Source organism: Sciurus carolinensis, chromosome 4, assembly GCF_902686445.1.
Source record: "Sciurus carolinensis chromosome 4, mSciCar1.2, whole genome shotgun sequence".
Taxonomy (NCBI): Eukaryota; Metazoa; Chordata; class Mammalia; order Rodentia; family Sciuridae; genus Sciurus; species Sciurus carolinensis.
Window position 1 is genome coordinate 96,151,774 of NC_062216.1, and position 15,108 is coordinate 96,166,881.

The 15,108-nt window shown below is 36.8% G+C and overlaps 1 non-coding gene across 1 annotated transcript; it reads right to left on the reverse strand.

Annotated features, from left to right (window-relative positions):
* Nucleotides 1–5,097: 5,097 nt before the first annotated feature.
* Trnaa-agc (transfer RNA alanine (anticodon AGC)) lies at nt 5,098–5,170 on the reverse strand. The gene has a single exon. It is a non-coding gene; the product is annotated as a tRNA-Ala (tRNA).
* Between the last annotated feature and the right edge of the window lie 9,938 nt (nt 5,171–15,108).

Genomic DNA, 15,108 nt, shown 5'->3' on the forward strand with positions numbered 1-15,108 from the left:
GAAGAATGAGAAGTTATACTCCATTTATGTATGATGTGTCAAAATGCATTCTACTGTCATGTATAACTAATTAGAACAACAGTGACAACAAAAACAAATAAGAAGGTCCACCCTTGATGTTTCTATCAACACACAACTGAATGTTTTGTTAATACCTTTTATGTACATATTCATAATGAAAATAGTCTGTGTTTGTATTCATGAGGGATATTGATCTATAGTTCCTTTTTCTAGGATTCATTGGTCTAGTTTGATATTGAACTTAAGTCACTCAGAAAATATTTCTTCTATTATCTGAAAGAATTTGTGTAAGATTATTACTCTCTCTTAAATGTTTGATAAAATGCCTGGACTTTTCTTTGTGTGAGAAGATTTTTAGGTAACATCTAATTTGTTTTATTATTAGAGACCAATTTAGGTTTTCTGTTTCTTGTTTAGTCAATTTCAATAATGTGTGCATTTCAGCAATTTGTCCCTTTTATCTCCATTCTCTAATTTTTGGCATGAAGTTATACTTAATAGAATTTATAGTCTTTTAATTTCTTTAGGTTTTGCAATGATGTCATTTTAATTCTTGGTTTTAGAAATTTGTATTCTATTTCTTTTTCTTCTTGATCATTCTAAGCTTATTAAATTTGTTGAGCTTCATTAAAATTTTTTTTCACTGACAAATATTTTTGTTTTCCATTTCATTTATTTCTACTCTAATCTTTTGTATTTCTTCCCTGCCACTTAAGTAGGGTTTGTATTGCTCTTCCTTTTTTAGTGTCTTGAGATGTTTACTTAGATTACTGACTTTACATCTATCTTCCTTCCCAATATAGTTTAAATCTATAAAATTCTCTCGGATCACTTCTTTAACCAAGTCCTGTATTTTTTGAAATGTTATATTTTTATTTGAATTAAGTTCAAGATCTCATTACTTTCCTTTATTTTTCTTCTTCTTTGATCTATAGGTTATTTGAGAATGTTTTGTTTAATTTCTAAATATTTAGGAATTTCACAAGTATTTTCCTATTGTTGCTTATTAGTTTAATTCCATTATGGTCAGAGAGCTTACTTTTTATAAGCCATTCCTGATACAATTATTGAGATTTGTTTTGTGAACTAACATGTGGTCTATCCTGGGTAATGAAAGTGTGCTTGGAAATACAGTATATTCTGCTTTGTTGGGTGAAGTCTTCTATATATGTCAGTTGTGTCTAGTAGGTTAAGAGAATAGTTCAAGTCTTTTATATCCTTACTAACTCTGTCTAGCTATTTTTTAAATTAAAAATATCCCACTATATCTTTTTGTCTTTTTCTGTCTAAAATGTCATTCTTCATCACAATGAATCTTTTTTCCTTAAAAACGTTGTCTGTACTTGTCCTCTTCATTGCATATTGTGATTCCTAGTTATAGTTACTATATAGTATAAGTTCCTTTCAGCCTGAAGTACTTCCCTTAGTATTTCTTTGCTTTTCTTTCTTTTTTTTTTTTTTCTTTTTTGTACTGGAGATTGAACCCAGGGGCACTCTACCACGAAGTTGCATCTGCAGTCATTTTTTATTTTTTATTTTGAAACAGAGTCCCTCTAATTTGCCCAGGTTGGTCTTGACCTTGCAATTCTCCTCCCTCAGTCTCCTGAGTTGCTGGGATTACAGGCATGCACCACCAGGACTAACTTCTATAGTATCACTTGTAGGGTAAGTCTCTGTTTCTATTCATCTGGAGATGTCTTAATCTTGCCTTATCTTTTCAGTTTACGAGGAAACTTTTTTTTTTTTAATTACTGTCACAACAGGCCAGATGTATCAATTTCATTTTCCCTGACAGAGTACCTCCCTTGCCCCAGCTCAATCTTGGGTGGCCTTAAGTTGCTAGAATTCCTGGGATCTGGTGGGCTTCTGCTGAAGGTAACAATGTTGATCAGAGGCAGTTGCCATCCAGAGGTCAGAGCAATATCAGCATAGTTTTTACTGAGAATTAATCTCATCTTATTTTCACTTAAAAAAATCACAGGATATAGAATTCTTCATTGATAGTTTTTCTTTGCCCCTGTTGGCACTTTGATTACATCTTTCCAGTACTTTCTGGTCACCTTTGCTTCTGATGAGAAGTCAGTTGCTAATGGTGGCATTGTTACTCTGTATCTAATGAGCATTTTTCTCTTGCTTAGGCTTTCAACTGTTTGAGTAAGATGTGTCTAGGTATAGATCTCTCTCTAACTGCGGTTCATTGGTTCTCAACCCAATTACATCCATCTTAAGTTTTAATACTTACAAAGTTTAACACACTTGAATTTCTGAATAAATAAGTATTAAATATGTTTAATATATTCAACAATTTCTAAGAGTTAATATTAGGCTATCAATTATGTTCAGTTATAAAAGAGCTTCATTATATATATATATATATATGGTTGTGCAACATCCCCTTGTAATTTGAAAATAGAAAATTATACTACTAGAGAATTTTATAGACTACCTGTATTGTCATTTAATTATTATTCTCAGATTCTCTAAAACTTATTTGGGGATTTTATAGTTAGTTCCACAAAATGCACATTATATTATAATCTAATAGACCAATAATTACACCTTAGTTGCAAAATTTGCCTCTTCATTTTACAAGAGATTTATGATGAAACAATGACAGGCACTTACCAAAATAAATATAATACTATGCAGATAACCTATGATGATTTAAAACTTTAAAAATAAACATTTGTTGTGATATTTACTGTGCATGAGATTTGTAAAAACATCAGAACAAATAGAAAATAAAATTTAAAGCAACCCAAAACTTAAGCATTTGAAAGTAAAAAACATATTTCACAAAATGGTAAATTTAATCCTTTTGCATTCCAGTATATTCCATAGTATAGTCTAAGTGGTTCCTTTCATAGCGTGATTAAGTAGTTGGGAGACAGAGGACAAGAGGGAGACTCATTTTTCACTTAATGTTCTTAGAATTTGACTTCTAATCTCATATGCCTGTATCACCTATTCCAGAAAATAAATGAAAAATAAAATGAAAAAGTGGAAAATAAAATATATACTAATTATGTAAATCACATTTCTTATTTACTTGCTATTACATTTATAGTGAAATTTCTCAATGTTTTTTCAATACCCATCAGTAAGTCAGTCAAATATAGGGAAGAAAGAGGTAGTCAATGGTCAGAAATGCCAAAGAGAAAACAAGGATGGTGGGAAGAGCAGGTAGGAAAAGAAGGACAACTTTAGGGTAGAAACAGTAAGTACTACCAGAAGGGGAAATGTAGAATTCAGGGGGGAAACTAGGTTTCTCTTTATTATTTACAATACTTACTGCTTTTAAGGCATATGGCAAACTGGTTAGAAACATTTGGAGATTTCAGAGTCAAAAGACACAATTAAATTCTTTATATTGTTGATTATGCCCATATGATTATTTTATAAATGAAGCATCATCTCATAGAGGTAAAGAATGGTAGGTTTGGAGGCAGATGACCTGGACTAAAATGAGGCTTCTGTCCCTTACTGACATGTAACCTTGGGTATGAGTATTTGACCCATAACATAGAAACCATCAGCTATGGATTGACTTGTGTCTCCCCAAAATCCTCAATGTGATGGTATTTGGAGATGGGTCTTTGGGAGGTAACCAGGTTTAGATGAGGTCATGAAGGTGAGGCCCTCAACATGGGATTAGTATCCTTATTAGAAGAAACACCAGAGAGTTTTTGGTCTCTTCTTTCTGCCAATTGAGAACACAGCCAGAAGACAATGATCTGCAGGCCAGAAAGGCCTCACCAGAACCTGAGCGTGCCAGCATCCTCATCTTAGACTTACCAGCTTCCACAACTGTAAGCAATACATTTCTGTTGTTTAAAGTCACCCAGTTTATGGTTTTTTTTTTTTTAAATACCTGAGTCAAAGACCTAATACAGTTTTTGAACTGAAAAAAACTGAAAGAATTGAATGAGATTTTTGCATATATAAAATGCAAAACGGCCCTGGTACATAAGAATCAGTTAAGAGATGCTTGCTATCACTGTGTTAGCGACAGTTCTTATATGAATCTCCAGGCTTAAAAACCAGTGAAACCCTTTGTCACTATGCAAAAAACATTCTACTGTTTTAGTAACATTTATTTGTGTTTTATTAGACTTGACAAATACAAATAACTTGTTAAGATCTAAAATTGGTAGATTTTAGAATATTTATGATATACTTCTTAGGGAAAAAAGAAACGACCTTGCTGTGGTGCCCAGGTACATATCCAATGTGCCTAAATCAAAAGCCTAAGACAATAAATACACATGGCGTATCTAAGGAAAAGAGCATTAAAAATTCAAGATGGATGAAAACTCAATGGGACAGCTCTTATTTCACCATGAAAGGTGATCTTGAAATACATGTGAATGGCCAGAGCACATTACTTAGGATTTACTTTCTGGCAAGCAATCATCCTGCTGAGTCACCAAAATGAGATGATTGCTTAAGACACACATCCTGATTCAAGAACCATTGACTTCTGTCATTTAAAGTGGTGAAAGTCTGAGGTCACGGAGTAGCTGTGGAAAGCTTGGATACTGTTTCTTCTCGAAAATGGATCTATAAGTTCAATATGATTTTAATTAAAATATGTTAAATTTGGAACAATAAACATTCAAGAATAGCTTAGAGTCCATAAAAAATATACTAGGTGAGAGTAGCTATTGTATCAAATATTAAGAATTAGGCTATACTGCTTAAAACCATATGGTATTAGCAAACAAAGTAGCATTAAACTCATAAATAAATGAAAATATCGTTGAGGAAAGGATGGACTTTTTAAAATCATATTCTCATATTCTAATAATTGGTTGTTCTCACAGTAAGAAAAATACACACACTGACACCCCACCCACACAAATTGACTACAATTGATTTAAAGAATTAGCTATGAAAAACAAAATTACTACTATTATTAGTTTTTTGTGTGTGGGGATAGGTATTGAACCCTAGGGAAGCACTCCATCACTAAGCCATACCCCTAACTGCCACACTCCCAGCCCCTGAAAACTTTTAGAAGTAGTATATGGGAGACATTTTCATGACTTTGGAATGGAGAAGTTTTTTTTTTTTTTTTGGTGGTGCTGGGGATTGAACCCAGGGCCTTGTGCATGCTAGGCAAGCACTCTACCAACTGAGCTATATCCCCAGCCTGGAAGGTTCCTTAAATAAGCACAATAAGTACCTATTATAGAGAAAGTTGTTAAAAATAACAACTATGTTAGTCTACTCAGGGGGTCATAGCAAAGTACCACTGGGTACAGATGAGCTGGCTTAAAAAACAGGAAAGTTATTTTCTGACAGTTTTGTAGGATAGAAGTCCACAATCAAGGCGCTGGCCCGGTTGCCTTCATCTGAAGCGTCCCTCCTTGGCTTGCAGGTATTCATCTTCTCCCCTGGTCTTCAAATCATCTTCCCTCTGTACCCCTCCATGTCCAATCTCCCCTTTTTATAAGAACACCAGTCATATTGGATTAGGGCTCATGCTACTGACCTCATTTTAATTTAATTACCCCCTTAAAGAGCCTACCTACGAATTTGGTCACATTCTGAGTACTAGAGGTTAAGACTTCAATATATGAATTTTAGGGAAACACACGGTCTCTAACAACCATCCAAGAGAAAAATGAGCAAAAAGCTTAAAATGACACTTCACAGCAAAGGAAACCCAAATGATCAATAGTAAACTATGAAAATATGCTGAATCTCATGAATATTCATAGTTTTCATAGAAAGATAAGTGAAAAGCTATAGTGACACACAATTTATATACCCCAGATTGGTCAGAATTTTAAAGTCTGACAGTGTGAAGATATATGGATAAACTGTGTTACATATACTCAGCTGACAGTATTAAACATTCATATAACGACCTTAGAAAAAAATTGTAGTTCATTTAATAATTGTGGTGGTGTCCATTCCCTACAACATAGAAATGTCAATCCTAGGAATATCAACAAGAAAAACTCTTATACATTTATATCAATAAGCACAAAAATTGTTCATAACAGAAATGCTTGTGATAGATAAATAGTGGAAAACTAAATATCTGTAGCATAAGTACAGCATCATAGATACATAATGCATAATCTTATAATTAAATAGAGCATTGAAAGAAAACTAACATAACTAAGGTCAAAAATGTGAATGAATGTCAGGAACATAAAGGTGAGTGAAAAAGGCAATTACAAAAATTATCCCACAGAATAATGATTTACTTAAATTTCAAAAACATATAAAACTTAAAAATGTATTGTTAGAGATACATACATGATAAAATCATAAAGAAAAAAGGAGGAAAGATACACATAAAATTCAGGATTATGGTTTTACTGTAGGAATTGAAAAAGAATAGATTGGAAGAGAGATATATAATATAGAGATATACATTAATTAATTCTAGACCATGTAAAATTTATCAAGCGTTCCAGCATAATTTTGTTATATATTCAATACTTCAGAATATTTTAAGTGAAAGAAATTGGAATACATAATGGCACATGAATGCATGTGAGATAAAATGCTACAGAGCCAGTGTGGTGGTTCATGCCTATAATCCCAGCAGCTTGAGAGGCTGAGGCAGGATGATCTCAAGTTCAAAGCCAGTTTCAGCAAGTTAGCCAGGCCCTAAGCAACTTAGCGAGAACCTGTCTCAATTTTTTTTTTTTTATTTTTACAGACTGTATTTTGATTCATTGTACAGGAATGGGGTACATCTTTTCATATCTATGGTTGTGCACGATGTACATTCATACCATTTGTGTAATCATACATGTACGTAGGGTAATGATGTCTGTCTCATTCCACCATCTTTCATACCCCCCCATTTCCCTCTATGTAATCTAAAGTTCTCCATTCTTCTCTTACCCCTCCATTCCCACCCCCATTATATATCGTCATCTACTTATCAAGGAAAACATTCGACCTTTGGTTTTTTGGGATTGGCTTATTTCACTTACATGATATTCTCCAATTCCATCCATTTATCTGAAAATGCCATAATATTATTCTTCTTTATGGCTGAATAATAAACAAAATAAAACAAAGCAGGCTGGGGCTGTGACTGAGTGGTTAAGTGCCCCTGCGTTTAATCCCACCCCCCAAAACAATGCTATAGATGTCTTTTTATTAGAAATAAACTCTAAAAATCTTTATAACTCAGCGGTATCTCTGCCAAGTTGAAATATTATCATTTTATGTTTAAAATCATAAGAACACTTCTAATAAAGGCACAATAGGAAGACTCTTAGTAAATAACCTATTTTGTAAAACACCACATTCAAATAAATTTCAAGGTACTATAAAATGATTATTTTCCCACAAATTTAAATTATTTGAATGCTCTGTGAAGACTGGATGCTACAGTATTAAAATTTTTGTAATTTCTGAAAAGGTGTTTATTTGATTTATTATACAATAGCCTACTCTACAACAAGATACCTCATCTTCCATGTACAATACTTCAAAGTTGTCAGAAGTACACTGGGGTAGACTTTGATGGAAAGAGACAACATAAATGGGTCCCAATTTTTTAAAGCAAATATTCAAGTTCAAAAATGCATGCACATATTTAAACATGCAAGTGATATTTCAAAGGAAGGAATCTGAATTCAAATAACAGGCTGTCTGGCAGAGAGACAAATTCCATTGCGGCCTCTTAGCTTTTTGCAAGACCCAACACTTCCCCGTGCCAACTCGGGATTCCACAGCCTGACTGAGCTGCCAACTATTGGCCCAAAAGGAAGAGAAAAATCATGCACTGTGTTCTGGTTCATCTAACACTGATCCATAAAAACACACAGTGCGTTCTCAGAGGACACCAGACCCCACCAGCCTGGGAGAGCTGCTGCCTGCTATCTGGATCTGCCACGGAAGGGGCGGCTGAACATAAGAGGTGCAGTCTGGGAGGGGAGAAGCAGCCTGCCTGAGGGAAATCACCTCACAATTCTGTCCTGACCTTTGCCTGTTCAATAGATGTCTTTGATATTTTTACCATAATTTAAAAGCAATTAATATGAAAGCTGCTTTCAAAGTCACACAGGATATGTAAATGTTTTACTTTGTTAGTAACAAAGGTTCCATCATCTTCCCAATCTTAAGACGACATCAGAGATATGCTTCCTGGATTTTTAATAGCCCCTTTCATCTATTCTAGATCTGTAGCTCAAGTGGGAATGGAGACCACTTAGCCAAGACAGACATAAGAACAGAGAGATATGGACTGTTCTTTATGAGGGCTTTTGGAACCCTTTTCCCTTATAACATCCATCGGCAGTTTTCTAACAATTTGTGGTACGAGGCACCTTAAATCTCTAATTATCCTAAAAGTCCCATTCCAGGTTAAGTTTTGGACATACTAACCCTAAATCACAACTGACATAAAGATTGAGCATCAATAGCTCATAATAAAAACATCCCTGAACACAGGATAGGGAAAAATTAGGTAGCCAAGCCATTCAAAAAGCCTAATAGAGAGATCATTCCAAAGGTGGAAAAATTTGTTTCTACTTGAAAATTAAATGTACACTTAAAAGAGTATCCTTTCCAAACATCTTCATGACTTAGAATTAGCCTTCGGTGTAGTTAAAAGCTAATGAATTACATAAACAGGGTGTCAGGACAGCAAACAACCTTCTCCACAATCTTCCAGGAGGAACTGCTGACTTAGCAGGGGATCACACTACCATATGTCACGTGCTTAGGCTGAGAGCATTGCCAAATGCAAGTAAATTGCACAAAATGTCAAAACAGAGCAAGGAAATCTTATCACATCATGCCACCGGCACACTGCATCTGCAGAAATTCTTTGCATAATTTATTGAGCATGTGCTAGAGCTTTGCATGATCAAAGGAAAGGAAGAAAAAGGAAAAGAGTCCATTATTGTGAACCCAGACCAGTCACCTGAAACACAAATCCTGGGATTTGCATAGTGAATAGAACTGTGAATTCCAGTGAGATGGAGCCCTTAAATCAGAGGAGAAAAGCTTGGAGATTTAGGGAACAAAAATAATGAAACTTTTTCTGAAGCTTGGTAATAAGAGGGCTTATCACTTTCTATTCATAGAGGCCCACAGCTATTAGGAAAGCAAAGCAGTTTGAAAATTAGGAATTTAAGCACAGCACCAACTGGCCACACAGCATTAAGTTTATTTTGTTAATCCAGCGGTAGGAACGCTTTAAAATGAGAGTTTTAGTAAGATGCTAGAAGGTTCTTCACAGTGATTTTACAATTGTAGGCTGAAATTTCAAAGCACAAAATAAATGACACAATGTGGCACCGTAAGTGTGGGGCTCCGCTTTTAGACCCAGCTCTCTAATCAGCTGTGACAGGGAATGAGAATTCATGAGGCAACAGGGAGCAGCGCCAGATGCTGGGAGACATCTCAGACCTGGAAGGAGACAACCGACAGCAGGGCAGATCCTGCCAGTCCCGTGGCTCCAGGAGGGGGCTGCGCCAGCTTCCCTCCCCGGGGCCTCCTGGAATGTCCTGCACAGGAAAACTTCAACGTCAACCTCCAAAGGGAGCCTCCCACTCCTCTTGAGTCAGGGGAGAGCAGGGGTTGCAAGCATGGCTGGACTTCAGAAATCATCCACTCTGCTCATGTCACAAATCAGGGAAGAAAGGACAGAGACTGGGCAACTGGTTGCACTGAGCTACCTGGAGTCTCATCCTCAGGGCTTGAACCCCACTTTTCAAATTACAAACCCTCCTTCCCTTGCCACACAGACCAGAGCAGCAGTGGTTGCCAGCAACACAGACTCTGGGGACTCATCTCGGGAGGAGTGAATAAGGCACTACTTTTCAATTTGATACCTAGAAGATTCCCAAGCACATGAAGGTCTAAAAAGCTCGACTTCACCCTCAGTTGTCACTCTTCCAATCAAGCAGAGCAGACTCTGGAGACAGACCTCCTGGGTTCAAACTCTCCTTTACTTACTAACTGGTGAGTGTAGGCAAATTCCCTAATCGCTCTCGCAATCCTTCTGCAAAACCATCAGAATACCAACCTCAAGGGGTTCTTGACAGGTTTAGACAAATAGATGTATGTGAAGTGATGAGCATGATGCTTGACATAAAGTAAATTTCTATATGTTTTAGCCATTATTATTTTAATGCTTTTATTTATGATGATCTGAAGACAAAATAAGTTTTCTTATTTTTCTTATAAGACATAAAATTAAGTTACTAACTTTAAGCATGTGTGTGTGTGTGTGTGTGTGTGTGTGTGTGTCGGGGTTTCCAGGACCCCCAGCCTTGGGCATGGTCAAGATGGCGCCTGACGCTGAGCCAAAAGTGGCCAGCTATACAGTAAACAACCAGCGAATTCCAATGATTGGCTAGTTAACGATGTGACTAGAGCATGCCCCCCTCGTATACCTATCCTATGCTTGCAGCTGTCCGCGTTTACCTCGTGTACTCTCCCCTGATTGGTTGAAGTGTATATAAGCCTGGTGGGTGGGAGAGTAGAGAGGGCAGAAGCGGAAGAAGCAGCGGAGGCGGAGGCGGAGGCGGAGGCGGAGGCGGAGGCGGAGGCGGAGGCGGAGGCGGAGGCGGAGGCGGAGGCGGAGGCGGAGGCGGAGGCTGAAGCTGAGCTGGAAGCTGAGAATGCGCGGAAGCTGGGAGAAGCTGAGAGAAGAGAAGCCGGGAGTGCGCGGAAGCTAGGAGTAAGGGAAGTGTAGGAAAGGGACTGTACATAATAAACTTCCAAAGCTTCAGACGTTTGTCGTGTCTCTCTCTGTGGGCAGAGGGAGCGCGATATGTGTGTGTGTGTGTGTGCGTGTGTGTGTGTGCTTTAAATGGATTAAATTATGCAAGGCTTTTAAGACTTGATTTAGTGATTTCCTTGCATCTGCAAAGAACAACAGAAACTTCTTGGCTCTTTATAAAAGGCCACTTATTGTCTGGTCCCTGCTTCCTACTCGTCTCATATTTCGCCATATGCCCACAGGGTTTTGGATCACCCAGTAGGTAAATTAAGTATGTTTAGGATACCCACAAATCAAGCCACATTTCCATCTCACCTCACAAAAAAAATTAGAAAAATACAACTCCATAAATCTACTGTAATTTTGCAATCAGTAAATCTAGAAAGAAACTATTTTAACTACAGGTAAATTCTGGATTATTTCAAAATGTAAAATTCTCTTATGATTTTATATGTTATTTCTTTTCCTCACCTAATTAAACAAGCAAGGAAAAAGTATTTTAATTATATGCATGAAGGTATGTTTACAGCCTTTAATAGACTTAAATAGGTCCAACCACTGTGAATTCCTTGTCTTTTTGCCAGTTTTTCCTTCATCCTGTGCATTTTTACATGCTGTACAATTAGCCTAAAATGTCCTTTCTCAGTTGTAGCCAGTGTCAATATCCTATGTCCAAAAACCAGCAGGCACTCATCTATGGTTGATCCAGCTGATTCTCTTACTATTCAGCCCAGAAAAGAACACACCATGGGGAACCCCAGGGCATCTAGGTTTAAATGTTAGGAAGGACTTATTACAGGATTGGGGTGGTACTGGGTGAATGTGGGTGGGAAAATATTTGTAACGACAGGTGAAGCAGATAGTCATTATCCAAGATAGAAGAACATTTGGCCATATTTGTGGTTTTGACAATTTTCGTGCTTTCATTTATATTCAGATGTAATTACAGAGTATTGCTTTTTACTTGAAGCATCAGCGCGTAAATTCATCAACATTGTTTGTAGTTGAAGTACTGGAAGGTTGTTTTTGTGCAGTACAAGGCCAAGGCCTACCTGTACATGCCAGGTAAATTCCTTACTGTAATGGGCTTGTTTGCTCATCAGGAAAACTCTCCATCATTCGAAAGTAAGTGATATTTCCTGTAAACCCCTCCAGCTCCTGTCCCTCCACGTTAGGTATCTGTGTTTAGACCTCCAGTCACATGCTGAGAGTATGTGGAGTATTTGTCAAGCCAGGTTGACCATGTATGTTTACTACTCTGTCTCCTGTCAGATGGGGCGCTCTTGTTGGCAGGACATTTTATCTGGGTTTGCTGGGTGTCATCTGTTTCCCCTCAAAGTCTTTTCTTCACTCTGATTCATTGTTCTTTCTGCCCAGATGCTTGTCCTAGGTGGTCAACAACTTGCTCCCATGTTCTCTGGCTTGCAGCGTGATTTCAATGGGCAGCTCTGCTGAGAGAGGGGAGGAAGGGTGGAATGGAAGGTCAGGGTATTATTCCTGTAGTGCCCCCTCTGTAAGGTTGCCCTAAGATAGATGTGTTGTTCCTTGTACCTCTCCAGGGGACAGTTCCACAAGATTTTCCCCTTCTGAGTCTAGATACTATTCTCTTCCCCCTACTCCTCAGGTCTCCGCGTGGTAACAGCAACTCCTTTCTCACTAACCTGGGTATGTAATAAACCAACCCTGCAGAGGAGCTTATACATGCATTTATAAACAAACCTCCCTCTAATTACCCAAGTTTAAGTGTGCCTTCTTTTTCTTGTCATCAATGTGTTTCACATACTAGGTTTCTATCTAGTTATGTGACTTCTGTGGCAGGCATGATTTTGGTTGCTGGGGAAATAAAAAGACCTTGACCTTGCAGGCATCTACTCAATTTGAACGAATAGATAAATTTATTCTTCATATTTCTTTTTTCTTTTTTCTGTATTAAGAGTGCTTTCCAGGCAGAATGGAAAGTGATTGGCAGATCCTCTTGAAAGAAATGGTAGTATGGGGACTAAGTCACAGAGTGGGGGATTTCCTAGAATAAGTGGCTAGGTGGCAGGGGGACCAGGAAGGGGGCACTATTGAAACAGAAATGATATTTCTATCTAAATTCACTTATTCTAATCTAATAAATCCAAAGGCATTAAAAATATTTTATCTGAATGAGATTTTTTAAATGGGTACAGAAAAGGGCTTTTAGGGGTTTGCCTGGCAGACCAAGGTATACAGCACACAGCTTCATCGTCCCAAGAATTATCCCACATGCAAAGTTCCAATGTGCTTTTTCAAAAAGCATTTTGTACAAAGCAGCCACATTTCTTCACCTAAGCAGCAGAGGATAATGCTAAATATATTATTAGGAACCTAGGCCACTCAAGCACCTTGCAAAATCATCCTTTCACATCTCACTTCAATTTCAACAAAACAATGCTCATACCTGAGACAAGGATATGCTACTATGTCTTTTCCTCCTCATCTCCTTTACAACAGTCAGGTTAGCTGCAAACAGAGATTCTACATTTAGAACCGTCTCTAAGAAAGATCACTGGAGGGTGACAGTGTTGGCATCTGCAGCCGGGGACGGTATTAGCACGAAGATGATTTAATCATTTCTCCATGCCAACAGTGGTTTCACCTGATTGTTCTCCAGCTGTTCCATATTAAAATAAATTGTAGACATTTAAAAGAGCTGGTAAACAGGGTAATAATGATTCATATGCTCTCACATCTTAATAACCAACTTTGTACAGAGCTATCTGGAGTTTAAACAAGGTGGGTAGCACATTGAGAAATTCCACTTAATTGACTCAAAAAGTGGGAAAAGTCTGATAATATCTTTTAAGTTCCCCCTTTTATGCAAGATGATACAATAATGCTACAAAATGCTACATTCTGTCCTCAAAAGACATTTGAAAGCAAAAGGGGAAAAGATTTTTTAAAAAGAGGAAAGTCATGGTTCATTTGAAGATCTCACATTTTCTAAGAAATATTCATCTCTGTTTGTTTATGAAATAGGAACAGAATTCTATATATTCCTAAAAGAGTGAATTAAAACTAATAATGAAAATGTTTTTTTTTTTTTATATCCTATCAGCAAACTATATGTACTACTAAGAGATTTAATTCAACGAATACAGAAATGGGGTGAATAGAAGCCTAAATGTCTAGCAAGGGACATATATATGTCACACACACACAAACACACCCTCATAGTTTAGATCTGGAATGCTCCCCAAAGGTTGAAAGGCTTGGTCTCCAGCATGGTGTTATTGGAAGGTGGCAGAAACTGGAAGAGGTAGAGCTTAGGTCATGGGAGGCATGTCCTCAAAGTGGATTCTAAGACCCTGACCCCTTCCTTTTCCTTTCTCTTTTGTTTCCCTGACATGAGATGAACTTTTGCTCCACCACAAGCTTCCACCATGATGTACTGCCTTACCTTAGGCACCAAATAACAGGGTCAATGTAACCATGAACTAAAACATCTGAAACTATACGTCAAAATAAACGTTTTCTCTTTTTAAGTTGGCAGTCTCAGGTTTTTGTTGTAGTAATGGAAAGCTGACTAAACAACATGATGGTAAATTATCAAGGAAAAAATTTAAGTTTGTAAAAAATATTTTTAAAAAACTATGTAAACATTTAAACCTACATGACTCTTCCAAAATGCTTACTCCTTGTGTAACCAATCAACAGGAAGAAGACAATAAAACTTTCTAAATCTAATATCAATTTTACTTCTCAATTTTCTTTTATTTAGTTGAATAAAGTCAGGTAATCAAATAATATGATGATATTTTAAGTTTTTATGCAGTATGAAAGTTATTAGAAAGACACATAAGAGAAATGAAATGATATCTAATAAATATATATGGTACATATTTTTCCTGTCCGTCTAACTGCTACATTTTGTTGTACATTCAAGGATTTGGAGGTCTAAGTCCTATACAACTCTGTTACGTTCCACCCAATTTTTATGTCTTCTAGTAATATCTTTTTCTTTAACTACACAATCTGCATAAATTCACTTTCTTTAGAAATGATCAAAGTGATAAAGACTCTTTATTCTAATATCCAAAATCTGTGACTTGTGCTATAATTTTACAATTTTGTTTTCTTTCATGTTTTTAAATTATCTCTCTTGATGAGTTTATTCTTTTTCTAAAATTAGTCAATTAATTGTTACTTACTATGCAGGACAAATACAAAGTAAGGATTATTGAAAGTTAAAAAAGAAGACATGAATCTCAAGGCCTTGGTGATACACGAATACAAACTAGCAAATGGGGATTGCTGAATAAGTGAATAGTACCTGCCACAGATTTTCAGTGAAGTTGCAATGAACTGGGCAAGTGGTTCAAGAAAAAGTACAAAGATGAATTGCTTTGTGCCAA